Source organism: Ceratotherium simum, chromosome 16, assembly GCF_057802395.1.
Source record: "Ceratotherium simum simum isolate JZ-2026a chromosome 16, ASM5780239v1, whole genome shotgun sequence".
In the NCBI taxonomy this organism is placed as follows: Eukaryota; Metazoa; Chordata; class Mammalia; order Perissodactyla; family Rhinocerotidae; genus Ceratotherium; species Ceratotherium simum.
Genome location: NC_141915.1, coordinates 57,672,580 through 57,685,501, shown reverse-complemented (window position 1 = coordinate 57,685,501; position 12,922 = coordinate 57,672,580). Strand labels below are relative to the sequence as shown.

At 56.2% G+C, this 12,922-nt stretch overlaps 1 protein-coding gene across 3 annotated transcripts in view; it reads right to left on the bottom strand.

Moving 5' to 3' along the window:
- The window catches only part of SEPTIN9 (septin 9), a 166,714-nt gene that overhangs the window by 69,163 nt on the left and 84,629 nt on the right, over positions 1-12,922 (bottom strand). The gene's annotated exons all lie outside the window — the stretch shown is intronic.

Genomic DNA, 12,922 nt, shown 5'->3' with positions numbered 1-12,922 from the left:
TGGACTTGAAAGCACAGATGAGGCCTCCATTTAATACGAGGGCAGGCACCAAGGCCAGGGGGGCCAGGGGCCCCATGCCGCCCACAGAGAGCAGGGTGCAAATACCTGCCAGAACAAGCACGCATGATAAGCAAGGACCTAGGCAGAGCAAACTTGCTGCTAAATTAAACACGGGGGAGCTCGGCTTCCAACCCGCTGAGCTGGGCTGTCTTGCGAAACAGAACGTCCATTTACAGAGCCACCTCGGTAAACCGCCGGCAAAGCTGGGGTTTGGATTCAAGGTCTGCCCCTGTTCGTGCATCAGCCTGGTCCACACGGCTGCCCTGCTGACCATGTCCTTCTCTAGAGACATAGGAGCAGCCAAGCCCCCACCCCTACACCTGCCCAGCTGCTACAGGAAGAAGGTGGGGCTGTGATGCTCCTCCGAGGCCCAGGTACCGGCCCAGGTATGGGGCTGGGCTCCTGCCCAGGGGACAGACAGGGACAGGCAGATACGGAGGGTCCACCCTCCTCCCCATCCACAGGCCTAGCTCCTCCTCTATCACAGGCTCCCCAGCCACGCCCCACACTGGAAACCCACCGCACCCACGTCCTGTGGCACCCAGCCTAAATTTACCTGGTGGGGCGTGGGGGCCGGGGCACCTGAGATCTGGGCGGGCCGTGGAGGGTCAGCAGCTGCAGGGCTTGGTTTCAGGAGGTGCCTCAACCCTCTGTAACCTGAGCCCTGTGGACACGGGCCTGCCGCCTCACCATGCCCGCTCTTCCCATCAGGCATCAGATATGCATTAGTCAGCGGGCGGGCAGGGAGCCACAGGCTGAGGAAGGCTTGACAATAGACCAGAGCTAAGGTGGTGGAATCACCCTGAGGGTGAAGACGGAGCCCCCTCTTCCCTCCTGCGATGGGCTTCTGGACTGTGCAGGGAAGCAGACAGGGAGCGGGCTGGGGTCACCAGTCACTAGTGACCACAGGTAGCACCTCACCTCTAGCTCAGTTCCTGGTCTGTAACGTGCTCCCCATCCCTGTGCACAGGAGGGAGCCAACACCCCAAGTTCTGCCAGAACAGGAGGCTGCATCTGCAAGCATCACCCGCCCTCGGGGAGGGACAGAGGGAAAAACCACGACCCTCCCTTCAAACAGCTGCCTCCTCACGCCCCTTGGGGATCCCCATGGGGTCTCCTGTTTCTGCTCAGGCAAGAGGTAAGGCAAGGTATGACGTCTCAGTGGGCACAGACGAGAGGAAGTCGGCCTGGAGACTGACTAAGGAGAGCAGGCTTCCGAGCTGGACTCTGGAAGCCCAGGGAATAGGTACCTGGGGGCTCAGAGGCAGGGAGGGGCCTCCCGGCCCAGACGTGACAGCAAGCCCTCCCCACCTTCTAGCTGTGGTCTCCACAGTTAACTTTCTAGCTCCTCCGGAGCCACAGGGCCTCATCTCAGACCAGAAACACCCCACGTGGTGGCTCGCACAGTCTAGCACAGGAAGCAGGGACCACAGGTCTCAAATGACAGCCAGGGCTGTGCGCCTGCAAGGACCCTACTGAGCTAAGGCCGCCTGGAAAGCGAATGTGCCCTTTGCCAGCTTGGGGAGCCCGCAGAGGGAGGGTGCTTTTGGCGGAGGATCTGGAGACTTCACTGGGACGGTGAGGACAGGAAGAGGCTCTGTTGCATCCTTGGGGCCCAGGAGGGCAGGGCAGGCAGAGCCGGAGGCCCGCCAGGCAAAGGAAGCCGGGTCCGGAGCAAGAGGGGCCGGCCCAGGCCTGAGCTCTATGCCCACAAGAGGCTGATGTGCAGCACGGCTCCCAGGGGAGGCAGAGTGCTCCATCACCGCCGGGGCCACACCTGGGCAGCCCACCCTCTCCAGGAACTCAGTCTGGCCCATCTGGCCAACAGAGAGGCCATCCAAGTGCTGTGGGGGCAGCCTAACCTGTGAGTCAGGGGGCTCCAACGTGTGTGATCTCGGGACGCCCCGTCCACCACCAGGGAACAGGAGTGAGAGCAAACAGCAGCCCCCACCTGTGGGGTCCGACAGGTGCGAGGTCATGGGTGGGACGTGTGCCCCAGGAGCCCCCTGAGCGTCCACCCCGGGGCTCCAGGACACAGCAGAACGAACCCATCACTAGACCGCAAGGTCCGGCCTCCGCTCTCTGCACATGATCTTTAACCTTCACAGCCAACACTTGAACACGTGTGAGGCAGATGCACTCACGGGGCCGCTCGTCCCACAGAAAGGCTGGGCTCCTGGGGCCCCCAGGAAAGGAGACTTGGGACTGAAGAACTTTGAGATCTTTTGGGGTAGGGAACAAAGCCTGGGGGCTCACCTAAGAAAGCCCCCAAATGAACATAAATATCTATATATATATTTAAAGATAGTAAACATTCGTGAATAAAAATCATGGCTTCTGTATAATTAATTTCCATTTACCATCCCCTGTCTGGTCAAAAGTCTTCAGCATCTCCCTGACAGCTTCAATTAGAAACATGCATGCTTGTTTGGCCCTGTGTAAAATTCCATACACACCGAGATAAATTAAGTCTCTGTATCTGTATCCATACCAATGGTTAACGCCTTTCCAATTTCATGATCTGGAATTTGCAGATCCCGCCTCCTCTGGCCCAGACATGCAAAGAACCTGGAGGAAACTGACTTGTCAAGGACCCCTGCCCCCTACACCAGGGCAGGTTCTGAGAGCCGACCCGCGCCTTCCCGCCTCCCCTCTGTCCCGACGCGGCACACAGCCCCTCACCGCCTCCTCTTCCTCCCTCCTCAGCTCTCAGGCTCCAGTGCCCTTTTCCTACTTACCTCCTACAAGCCGTCAAGGGCTCTTCCCCCTGGAGGGCACGGCTATTGGGCTTACGCAATGACAGAGAAGTCAGTAATAACAACACCGAGCATTTATTAGCACTTACTGCGCGCCCAGCTCAACAATAATAATAATAGCAACTAATAAAATGCCAATGCTCCAGGTACCGCACAGTGCACTTCCTTACATTCATCCTCCCAACAACTCCATGAGATAGTTCTATAAATGGGGAAACTGAGGCAGAGAGAGGTGAGAGGGGCCCAAGGCCACCGACTAGGAATGGTAGGCCCAGAATTCAAATCCAGACAGCCATCCTGTAACACCTGGAGAAGGTGGGAACTGTTATTACCCTCGTTTTACAGACAGGGAAACTGAGGCACCAAGCAGACAGCCCCGGAGCCAGGAGTGAACCAGGGGGGATCACGGCACATGGAGTATAGCACATGGGAGCTCAAGGTTGGGGTCCCTCACCTCATCCTGGTCTTACAGACAAGGTGGCTGAGGTGTCAGAGGAGCTAAGTGGCTTCTGGACTCAAAATCTAGGTGCTCTGCATGCAGATGCCGTGTGGAGCACGGACGCCCCAGAACCCAGGGGAGGGCAGGCCACCCAGCTGGCAGATGGCACCCTGGGGACTGTGGTCCCCATCCCAAGCTCTTCTAAGCTGTGCCAGGCGGGGCAGGACTGCCCTTGGGCCAGAGCCTCAAGTGCACTCAGGACTGGAGGGGTCTTCCCCCGCCACTAGCCCCCCACCATGGCCTGGGGGACCCCGGGCTGGCTCAGCTCCTGGCAGGGCAGCTGGCCCCGGGCAGCATGGACAAACCTTGAAAACAGGATGCCAAGCCAAAGAAGCCAGTTCCAAATACCACACACTGTATGCTTCCACTTCTAAGAAATATCCAGAATAGGCAAGTCTATACACAGAAAGACTAGTCGTTGCTCAGTGCCGGGGGAAACAGAGGGAATGGGGGTGACAGCTAATGGGCACAGGGTTTCTTTTTGAGGTGATGAAATGGTCTAAAATAGGATGAGCTGCAACCTTGTGAACATACTAAAAACCACTGATCGTAACTTTAAACAAGTGGACTGTATGGTATGTGAACTACATGTCAATAAGGGAGTTTAAAAAAAATAAGAAAAGCTCCCCTCCCTCCAAAAGGAAAAAAAAAAAGAATAGAGAATATCATAGTGCAGCAGGCACACAGTAAAGGCAAGAATTACCCTATGGAAATTTTTTCATCTGTACACACCACACACACACCTCTGCACATGTGTGTCCTGGTTTGTGGTGTAAAATGTACTTCTTACTGGGGGCTGCAGTCCAAAATGAGTCTGAAAGCCACTCTCTGGGCAACACCAAACCTGCAATTCTTGAAACCCCGTGGCCCTTCGCCGGCCTGGACCACTCTGCCCCCTTCAAGAGCCGGCTCCCCCGTCACCGCCTCCAAGAGGGCTCCACCCATGGGGCTGGGGGGCTTTGACCTTGTCCTAGAACACTTGTCACGCTGCACTGCACACGAGTTCAGACAGAGCATCCCCAGGACCTCGGCCGCGTCCAGTCCATCTTTGCACATCCCCCCTGCGGATGGCCCGGATACAGGGCAGTGGCTGAGCTGCACAGATTGACGGTGCCAGTCATGGGGGCTGGCCCCTCCCCATCCCCTCTACACACTACCACCTCTGAATGATCTGAGAGATGTTAAACTTAAAGAATGATTTTCTAGAAAAAAATATATAAATTATAAGAAGAAAAAACCGAAAACTCAAAAACAGACCCATGGAAAAAATTTTTTTCTAAGTTTTTATGGTACTAGGCTCCCACAAAAGTATCAGGCTCAGATGGTTTCACTAGTGAATTCTTTAAAAGTTTTAACACAGAGATGATTGTGTTGCTGTTTAAAATGTTCCAGAACACAGAAAAAAGAATGCATCCAGATTATTTCTGCCAAGCCAGCACGATACTGACACCCATACTGATAAAAATAGCACGCACACACGCCCCACACACTGTGGACCAAGCTCCCTGTGTACATCCGTGCAAAGCCCATATATCCCTACCTCCTGTTTAAACCCAAATAAATCCCAACGGATTAATTTCAGTACACAAAAATGAAACCATAAAAGTACTAGAAGAAAACCTGGGCGAAGATTTGTCTGTGGTTTTGGAATGCAGAAGGCCTCTAAGGGGGACACAAATCCCAAAAGAGAAAACAAAAAGAATAAACTTGACAACCTAAGCGTTAAACATCTCTGGTTTGGAAGAATATATTATAAATAAAATTAAAAGTCAACAACTGGGAGCAAGCACTTGTACCAGCTACAAAAAAGGTGGACACAGAACTCTTCAAAAAAAAACCAACAAGAAAAGGATTAACAGCCTGACTGGGAAAAACGTGAACCACGGACAGGAGTGAGCAGTTCACAGAGAACCCAGGGCCCTGGGCCTGTCAACATAGGAGAAGATAACCCCCTCACTTAATTATTTATTTATTTATTTTATTATTTATTTTTTTCCCCCAAAGCCCCAGTAGATAGTTGTATGTCATAGCTGCACATCCCTCTAGTTGCTGTATGTGGGACGCGGCCTCAGCATGGCCGGAGAAGCGGTGCGTCGGTGCACGCCCGGGATCCGAACCCGGGCCGCCAGTAGCGGAGCGCGCGCGCTTAACCACTAAGCCACGGGGCCGGACCCCCTCACTTAATTAAAGACATGCAAAATAAAACACCAATCCGAGAGCTTTCCACCCTCTCAGCCGGGGATAGGGGCATAGTACCTCTGCAGTGTGGACTAAAAATTGCTGTAACGGCTTTAGAGGCCAATTTGGCAACACGGATCAAAATTTTACACGTACACATCCTTTGGTGGAGAAAGGCCACTTCCGAAGGTCTAGCCGACAGTCACACGTGCACAAATATAAAGGGAGGATGTTCACGGCAGCCTCGTTCATCACAGTGAAAAGCTGGACTGCAGAACCGCAGAGGACGCAGCTGCTAAGAGGAACATGCCGGGTCGCCAAGTGCCGAGCGCGAAGATGTCCACAGTGATAGGAAGTGGGAAAAATAAGAAGCTAGCTGCAGAAGTCTGATTTCATTTGTGTTCTCAAGAAGTCTCTAGGATATCTACCCACAGACTTCCTTACGCATGCCCTGAAAGACTGTCCACACAGGTAAAATCCCGAAGGACACACAGCGCGCCCAGCGTTAACACGGGCTGGCTGAGGAAAGGGTGGGGGTCGGGAGAGACAGGCTTCGTTTCCAAATGTCAAATTTCCAAATTTCCAAACAAATTTTTCTCTTCTAACACCGGCCACGCACTGCTCTTTAGGACTAGAAGAGAAAAGGTAATGGCGGGGCGGGAGCCGGGGTGCAGACCTGAGCACTTACACACAAGCTCGCAAAGGGAGAGGCCGGGAGGACGAGCAAGCCGCACGTGGTCATTAGATCAGGGCAGCGGTGGGTTTCATTTATGTGCTTGTTTAACCAAACCCCCCGGGGCTGGGGCCCACACTCGAAGTCTTCACATATTTATCATGGAATATTTATCATGGAGGAATCATGCCCATCGCAACGATGAGAAAATGGACTCAGAGCATCAAGTAATCAGGCCTGTGCAGGGCAGATACAGGAGGCCAGGCCGTCTGGGGGCTAAGCCCACGCCCCTCGGTCATTTCCCCCACAGACAAGTGGGCAACCCTCCCAGGCGGCTGCCGGCTCTAACACTACATGCTTCAAAGTCGTAACCTCTGTGGGTCACTATGGAGAGAGGGAGATGGACCAGTGACCTCCAAGGCTACTTCAGTTCCAAGTTCTGCACTGGGACCAGGGCTGGTCTCTGAACTGCACTGGACCAGACCAGGGGTTTCCAAGCAGGTTCCCTAGAGTCTTGAGGTTCCACAGAGGTGTGAGGCTGAGTGTGGGCACTCCATGCCCTCCCGTGATCAGAGCATGTCCACTTTTAGCCCCCTCTTCTGCTCAGGTAACTGGAAGCTCAGTCATGGGCATGAACTGCCTTGCTCATCAGCTACAACCTATAGCTCTGGGGCCCCTGGGATTTCCAGGGGGCATCTGTGACACCCACAGGAGGCCCCAGGTCAGGGAAAGCCAAATCAGAGAACACATGGGAGAGGAAATCACACATGGCCCAGAGAAGACCTCCTCCACAGCCACAGGCCCACATTTGGGCGCATGAGGCCGGTGTGAACCACGTGGCATCCCCCAGGCCGACTGCCGGCACCCAGGGTCTAGGCAGGGCTGCCCACATTTCAAGGTGCTGGGTTGGGGTCTGAGCACGTTCCTCCAGCACTGAATGTGCCCTCTGTCCACACCGCACAGAGCGTGGCTGTCTGGCCCAGGAGCATCCTCGGGACAGCAGCCCCATTGTGTAGACCCTGGCTCCCAGCAGCTGTCCTGGGCCTGGAAGGCTGTGGACGCAGACACAGCTCCCTTTCTGGCAGCTGCTCCAGCCTCCTGGACAAGCACCCGGGAGGCCTCGCCCAGCACCACGTGTCCGGGGGCCGGGGCTCTGTCCCAGGGCTGGGCTGGGTGGTTAGGGCGCAGCCCTCGAAGCTGCAGGGGGGCAGAAGGAGACCCGCTTCCAGCGCCTGCCTCCTTGCCCAGCCCTCTCCGGCAGCTGTGCCCGGCTCTATTTAAGGCATTCCGCAGCTGCTGGGGCTGCATTCCCCGGATGGGCCCTCGTTCCTTTTCACCAATGGGCTGGGATTGGCAGACAGCTGGGGAGGCCAGGGAGGGGAGGCGGGTTCTTCTTCCCGGGCCCTGGAGACAAGCTGCGTCCTCGCTGCCCTCTACTCTGCCCCACCTTGAAGGACACACACCTGGGCCTGGCCCCTCCTCCACCACGGTCCTCCCATCCCTCCACACACGGGGACTTCTTGCTTCAGACCGAGGTGTGAATGGGCTTCAGGAACAGCTCAGAGAAGGAGTGTGCTGTCCTTAAAAAGGGGAAAGAGAAAGACACCCAATCCCCAAAGGTAAGAGGGTGCCCGGTGCCCTCTGGGGCCAGGGCAGGCACACAGGAAGAGCTCGGAGCAGAGGGGTCTTCCAGGTAAGACAGGTCGGTGGGAACACCCCTGCGGCCCTTGTCCCACCGGAAGTAGAAACATTTAGCCCCACACAGAAGAAAACTCTGCAGGCTAAGGGCCCAAGGCCCGGCGAGACACCAAGTCACTGCTCCGCTTGCTTTGTCAGACACAGATGAGCCCCAACATCACCAGGCTCCTGCCACACGCAGGCATGGGGTGAAACAGGGGACAAGACGCAGACCTCGTCACTGGGCTGTTCCCAGCCCAGGGACAGGCCCAGAGGGGACCCCCGTTAGTGGGGTGTCCTGTAAAGACGAGGGGGTGTCTGGGGAGCCCTGCAGAGCCTGGCCCTTCCTCCCTTGTCACATGGAAGTCGCCCACTCCCCCACCTCAACGCTCCGGGCCTCGCACATTCCTCCCCACCTCACCCTCCACACTCAGCCCCGACCTCACTGTCCCCGAGGCCTTCTCTGCCCAGCTGCCTCCAGCCCCGTCTCCCTGCCGGAGGTCTCAAGGAACCCAGCGCTTGTAGCCCCCACTGACCCCACGGAACTGAGACCTTCTCCGTTCCATCCCGGCCCCTGAGGCGGGCTCACTGCAGCAGGCACCAGGCACACCTGGAAGGCACAGCTCGCATACAGAGACGCTAGATCCACCTTCCTCAAGGCTCCACCCACAGCCAAGAACATTTCTAGATGTTTTCAGTCAAAGGGAAACCCCACTGAGACACTCACTAAGTCTGTCCCACCCCAATCTCATGCCCATGGTCACAAGCGACCCCTGGCACCACCACAGAATAAGCACCCCACCGCCTCCGGCCAGCAGGCCCAGCCCCTCCCTCCTCTGACAGATCAAGAAACTGAGGCTGGGGGCCTGCAGAGTGATGGCTCAGAACCAGTCGGCTCGCGCGGTGGAATCGGGACACACTCAAGCACTCAGCAGGCGCCAGTCTGGGGGGCCCCGCCCTCCACCCTGCCTGGTCACCCCGGCCTCCCCCACGTCCTCTAGTGAGCATCCGGAGACAGCAAAGAACCAGACCCACGAGTGAGCGGCGAGTGCCCGCCTTATAAGGCAGCCTCGGGGAAACTTGGCTGGTGTCGGCCGTGGAGCCAGAAGGGGGTGGCTCTGGGGGGAGGCAGAGCCAGTAGCCTGCCACGTGGACACGGTTCTGGGTCCTTTAGCCCAGCCCCACCCAGAGCCACCCATGCAGGGGCAGGGGAAGAGCAGGGAGCTGGGAGAGGAGGCAAGGCCATTCCCACACAGAGCCCGAGAGGAGCAGGGATGACCCCGAAGGATGACAGGAGGCTGCCAGGTTCAGGGACAGGGGCAGCGGCCGCGGAAACCAAGAACCCAACACACCAGGGTGGAGTGGGTCAGACTTGTGGGTTCTTGGTTGACCAGGAAAGTATCTGCTTGGTCCCTGGGGGTCCCATGGGGTCCTTCATCTGCCAGTAAGAGCCACAAAAAAGCCACCCCGTGTCACTCCTCCAACATCATTTTATTCAGCACCTACTACGTCCAAGTCACTTGGTATCTCAGAGATTCTTTAAGCAAACAAAGACAACAGCCCCACCCTCAAGTAACCTAGAATCCAGTGTGGGGCATGGAAGGAATTCTGAAGAATATATAGCAAACGTTAAGAGTGGATATATCTGGCTTAAATGCGAATTTTAGTTGCTTTCTAATTTCTATATTTTCTTGTGAGGAAGATCAGCCCTGAGCTAACATCTGCCAATCCTCCTCTTTCTGCTGAGGAAGACTGGCCCTGGCCTAATATCCACGCCCATCTTCCTCCACTTTACATGGGACGCCCCACAGAATGGCCTGACAAGCGGGACACCCCTCCATCAGGGAGGCCCCGTCCTCCAACCGGACTTGCCCAGGACCTCAAGGCTGAGCAGATCACGGCCACATTCCCCAGCCCACAGTGGGCCTCACTTCCTCCTCCCAGTTCACTTCTCACCCCCGTACTTCCAGGCCTGAGGGCCGGGCTCACTCACAATGACTTCTGTAGTGCTGTTTTCAGAGGAAAGAATCCTCCCAAACTGAGTCATCCAAGCCCCCCGCCTCCTCCAACCACCCTTCCCCCACCGAAGTATCCTTCCTCTCTGGAGCGTCTGTGCAGCCCCCACCTGGTCCAGCTGCCCCTAAAGGCTCTCAGCCGGTGAGGGCTGGTCTCAGAGAGGCCCCTCCTCACCAGCCGCTAAGACGTGGAGGGATGGTGTGAGCACACGCGAGAGCTCACACACGTATACACACATGACAGGCACATATCCTGACCCCCAGCTCTGCTCCAGGGGCAGGAAGACAGCCTCGCTGGCCTAGGGACCTCTCTGCAGAGCTGGACTCCCATCTGCACACAGAGAGGGGCAGCGGGGTCGGGGAGGCTGACGGTGTTCCTCTCGCGTCTAGCTCAGACGTTCACATTCTTTTCCACGGGAAATCGTGCAGCTCCCTGAGTTCCAGGCTCCCTGACACCTCTGGACTGCCGCCTCGGCTGGGAACGCTTTTCTCTCACTTTCTTGGCTTGGTTAAATCCCACCCTCTCCAAACGTGCCAAAGCGGCCTCGGCTCCGGAAGCCCCCCCAGCACATCCACAGTGCTCCTCAGCGGCTGCTCACCCACCATCCGTCCTGCCCCTGAGGCAGAGCCCAGCTGACCGTCCCAGCAACCCTGGTGTGAGCAGCTGTGCAGCTGGAGGAAGCCGTTCTAGGACATGCCTGAGGCTGTGCCCCGCCCGCCCCCACAACCCAGGGCACTGCCACTCTGAGCGGACAGCCCCTGTCTGTCCCCTAGAGCCAAGACCACCTCCTCACCCATCTAGCACCAGCGGTCATCAAGATCTGGATGGGCCCGGTGACAAGTGTCTCCCCAGCCACATCCTGTTTGACTCAGCTGAGTGTGAACACCTCACCCCCGAGAGGGGGGTGTATCCGGTGGCAAAGGCCCCAGACCCACAGAAGATGGTGAGGAAACAGCCTCGTGTCCACTCCCTCAACACTGTCCATGCCATCAACCCGACACACCAACACCACTGTGTCTGGGCAGGTGTGGGGCTCTGCAGGGTCAAGTTTAGGGAGATGCTAGAGAGAACACAGACTCACACACAGCCGGGGCTGGAAGGGAGCTCCGAAGGTCCTCCAGTCCCTGGCTACTGAGAGTGTGGCCCGGCGCTGTAGGAAATTTAGAGTCCCAGCCACTCGCCCCCGACCCTGACCTGCTGTCAAACGTGTGCTCGACAGAACGCAGCTGCTGGCATCAGTATGAGGAGCGCTGGTCTCATCCAACACCCCACCCCATCGCAGGCCGAAAGTCCTCCCCAGCCTCAAGTGCAGTGACCACTGGAAAATTCTCCCTCAAAAAGGAAAATCAAAAAGAATCGAGGGGCTGGCCGAGTGGCATAGCAGTTAAGTTCATGCACTCCGCTTCAGCAGCCTGGGGTTTGCGGGTTCGGATCCTGGGCATGGACCGACGCACCACTTATCAAGCCATACTGTTGCGGCGTCCCATATACAAAATAGAGGAAGATGGAGACAGATGTTAGCCCAGGGCCAATCTTCTTAGCAAAAAGGGGAGGACTGGCAACAGATGTTAGCTCGGGGCCAATCTTCCTCACACAAAAAAAAAAAAATTGAAAGCAGGGACTCCAAGAGATATTTGCACACCACTGTTCATAGCAGCATTATTCACAATAGCCAAGGAATAGAAGCAACCCGAGTGTCCATCCACAGATGACTGGGTAAGTAAAGTGTGCTCTATATACACAATGGAATATTATTCAGCCTTGAAAAGGAAGGAAATTCTGACATATGTTACAAAATGGATGTACTTTGAGGACATTATGCTGAGTGAAATAGGCCAGTCACAAAAGGACAAATACTGTGTGATTCCTCTTATACGAGGTCCCTAGAGGAGTCAAGTTCACAGAGACAGAAATGAGAATGGACGTTCCCAGGGGCTGGGGGAGGGGGTTGGGGAGTTGTTTAATGGCGACAGAGTTTCTCTTTGGGAAGATGAGAAAGTTCTGGAGGTGGATGGTCGTGATGGTTACACAACAACATGAATGTACTTAATGCCACTGAACTGTACTCTTAAAAATGGTTAAAACGATCAATTTTATGTTATACGTATTTTACCACAATTAAAAATAACAATAATTTTTAAAATGTAAATCAAAACCCCAGAACATTCTGCCTGTCCAACCCCAACAACACTTACTGAACATCTACTGAGTTCCGAGTCCTGCGATCAGAACTGGACCTGGCTTCACAGGGCTTACAACCCAGCTAGCACCTTTACACAGCCCCACGGGGCCAAGATCCTCGCTGGGAGGGTTAGCAACTGTGTCCCATGGCCCGGGGTTCCCAAGCAGGCATGTGTCCCACAGGTATGGGCACCGCCCCCCGCAAGCTCCCTACGTGGGCACGTGTCCGGGTTTGGGCCACTTCCCTCCCCTCAGCAGAAGACTCCCAGCAGAGCTGCAGGCCGGTACCTCAGGGCCCCCTGGCGGACTCCTTCCCAGCCATGCAGAGACCGACGTTCTTGTCTTACCTCTGCCTCTGGCCACGGCCCTCCCTCCCCGGGGAGGAGGAGGAGGAAGACCCCCCAGTGCAAAACCTCAGGAGGGCAGGACACCTCCTCCCACTCCTGAGGCCCCGGCCTCTACCGGGCACTTGCAAGGCAGCCTGCAACTCTTCTTGAGCAGGAGCCTGTCTCCTCCCAGTCCCGCGACCACAGGAACCAGAGAGCCCGTCCTTGGGTCTCACACCCATCCCACCCCCAGGCACCCACAAGAGCCTGCTCCCGTGCCTGCACCCCTCCTCATGTTCCAGGCCTTCAGCCCCCTGCCATCCTGGGCTCACACAGCAGAGGTTCTACACCAGCCCATGCTGACCAATGAAGGGGGCCCCTGCAACCCAGAGGTTCTTTCCACAGTCTAACTCAAGTCCAACTTGCTGCATCTTGGTCCATCGCCAGTGGATAGAAAGGGCCGCCAGACCCCTCCCCTGAGCCTTCGGACACCTTCCCTTGTGTATTCTCAGGTCTCCACAAAAGCATATCCCCCCACCCACCCCGTATTCAGCTT